Source organism: Cebus imitator, unplaced genomic scaffold (assembly GCF_001604975.1).
Source record: "Cebus imitator isolate Cc_AM_T3 unplaced genomic scaffold, Cebus_imitator-1.0 Scaffold285, whole genome shotgun sequence".
Taxonomy (NCBI): Eukaryota; Metazoa; Chordata; class Mammalia; order Primates; family Cebidae; genus Cebus; species Cebus imitator.
The window spans coordinates 1,040,952-1,043,716 of record NW_016107600.1 but is presented as its reverse complement, the minus strand read 5'-3'; the positions used below and the strand labels follow the sequence as shown (position 1 = coordinate 1,043,716).

Sequence of the window (2,765 nt, the reverse complement as noted above, 5' to 3'; positions counted from 1 at the left end):
AGTAACTCTGGATCAAGGGTACTGAGCACTTACTGTGGTCCAGGCCCAGTGTACGGGGCCTCCCGTAATTCTTGTGACAACCCTAGGAGGTAGATGCTCCTATCACACCCCCATTTAACAGATGAAGAGCTTTTCCTTAGAGAGCTAAGGAAACACGCTTGAATCAGTTGATGAGGCAGGAGTGGAGCTTGAATCCAAACACTCTGACTCAGGGTAACTTATTAATAACCACCAGCTTATACTGACTCAGAAGACGTGGAGCAAAGACAGAAACAGAGGAGGCAGGGTAAGCTAGTCAGGCATCCCTCACGAACCACCTTGTCTGAGGTGTCAGGCCTGCATACAAATGGACGGGCAGAGCCAGTGGATAACAGAGTAGCAGGTGGAGGGCAACTGGGAATTGGAGGGAAAGAAGCAATAGAATCTCTTATTCAACAAGTGTTATGGAGCACCTTCAGTGGCCACGATCTGTGTTCAGGCACAAGATGGCTCAGGGAAGGTAAGAGATAAAGAATGCAAGGCTGGGCGCAGTGGCTCACGCCTGTAATCCTAGCACTTTGGGAGGCCGAGGCAAGAGAATCACAAGGTCAGGACTTCGAGACCAGCCTGGACAACAGGGTGAAACCCTGTGTCTATTAAAAATACAAAAAATTAGAATAAAGAACAAAATAAATAAATAAAAATACAAAAAATTAGCTAGGAATAGTGGCAGGTACCTGTAATCCCAGCTGCTCAGGAGGCTGAGGCAGGAGAATGGCTCAAATCCAGGAGGCAGAGTGAGACTCGGTCTCAAAAAAAAAAAGAAAAAGGAAAAAAAAAAAAAAAATCAGTTTGTTACTTATGTAAAAAGCAAAAAAAAAAAAAAAAAAAAAAGAGAGATAAAGAATGCAAAGGCTGGGCACAGTGGCTCACACCTGTAATCCCAGCACCTTGGGAGGCTGAGGTGGGTAGATCACGAGGTCAGGAGTTCAAGACCAGCCTGGCCAACATAGTGAAACCCCGTGTCTACTAAAAATACAAAAATTAGCTAGACGTGGTGGCTCTTGCCTATAGTCCCAACTACTTGGGAAGCTGAAGCAGGAGAATCGCTTGAACCTGGGAGACGGAGATTGCAGAGAGCTGAGGTCGCGCCGCTGCACTCCAGGCTGGGTGACAGAGCGAGACTCCATCTCAAAAAAAAAAAAGTAAAAAGAATGCAGTGAACCCCAAGATGGGAAAATTAACTGAGTCCCGAGGGGCATAAAGCAAGAATGACTAACCATGCCTGGAGAAGTCACAGAAATTTTAACAAATAAAAACGTGACTTTTGAGCTGGGCCAGGAGGTATGGGGTCAAAGAGGGAACTTTCCAGAATTCAAGGTTTCAGAGGTGCAGAAGCTGTAGTTGCTGATAAAGTCCAGGGAAGAGCCCCTGCATCTGAGCACTGAAACAGGTTGTACAGGTTGAACTACTTACAATAGGGCAAAGTGAGTTGTGGGGAGCTCTCCCACGTGGACAGAGACACACACAGTCCTGATGGAGGGGTAAACAGGAGGCAATAGACAAGATGATGAGGAGCCAGCTCTAGAGTCACGCAGATTCTGGGCAAATGACTTTCCTTTTCTGAGCCCCATGTGGATAAGCATTCCTTCCTCACAATGTGTTTGTGAAGGGTAAGTTCGAAAATGTGTTTAAAGTGGGCACTGCGGCCAGGTGGGGTGGTGCACGCCTATAACCCCAGCACTTTGGGAGGCTGAGGTGGGCAGATCACTTGAGGTCAGGAGTTCAAGACCAACCTGGCCAATATGGTGAAACCCCATCTCTACTAAAAATACAAAAATTAGCCAGGAGTGGTGACGGCACGCCTGTCATCCCAGCTACTTGGGTAGCTGAGACAGAATTGCTTGAACCCAGGAGGTAGAGGCTGCAGCTGCAGTGAGCCGAGATTGTGCCACTGCACCCTAACCTGAGCAACACAATGAAACTCTGTCCAAAAAAAAAAAAAAAGAAGAAGAAAGGCCAGGGTGGCTTCCAGCACTTTGGGAGGCTGAGATGGCTTGAGGTCAGGAGTTCATAGCAATCATGTTTACTCTTAAGTAAAAAGAAAAAAAAAATAAAAGAAGAGGTCAGGAGTTCAAGACCATCCTGACCAACATGGTGAAACCCCATCTCTACTAAAAATACAAAAATTAGCTGGGCATGATGGCAAACCCCTGTAATTCCAGCTACTTGGGAGACTGAGGCAGGAGAATCACTTGAACCTGGGAGGCAGAGGTTGCAGTGGGCCAAGATCATGCCACTGCACTCCATCCAGTCTGGGTGACAAAGCGAGACTCCATCTCAAAAACAAAAAGAAAAAGAGTATGTAGTATAATACCTAGCAGGAAGTAGATGGGAAATTATATAAAAGTTTAAATAGTCCCAAATTTATTTTTGAGACGTAGTCTCGCCCTGTTGACCAGGCTGGAGTGCAATGGTGCAATCTCAGCTCACTGCAACCTCCACCTGCTGGGTTGAAGTGACTTTCCTGCCTCATCCTCCCGAATAGCTGGGATTACAGGCACGGGCCACCATGTCCAGCTAATTTTTGTATTTTCAGTAGAGACAGGGTTTCACCATTTTGGCCAGGCTGGTCTTGAACTCCTGACTTCAGGCCAGGCGCGGTGGCTCACACCTGTAATCCAAGCACTTTGGAGGCCAAGGCAGGCGGATCACCTAAGGTCGGGAGTTCAAGACCAGCCTGATCAACATGGTGAAACCCTGTCTTAAAAAAAAAAAAATGAACT

At 46.8% G+C, this 2,765-nt stretch overlaps 1 protein-coding gene across 1 annotated transcript in view; it reads right to left on the bottom strand.

The window, feature by feature from the left end:
• The window catches only part of AMHR2 (anti-Mullerian hormone receptor type 2), a 10,054-nt gene that overhangs the window by 3,056 nt on the left and 4,233 nt on the right, over positions 1 to 2,765 (bottom strand). The window lies entirely within an intron of this gene.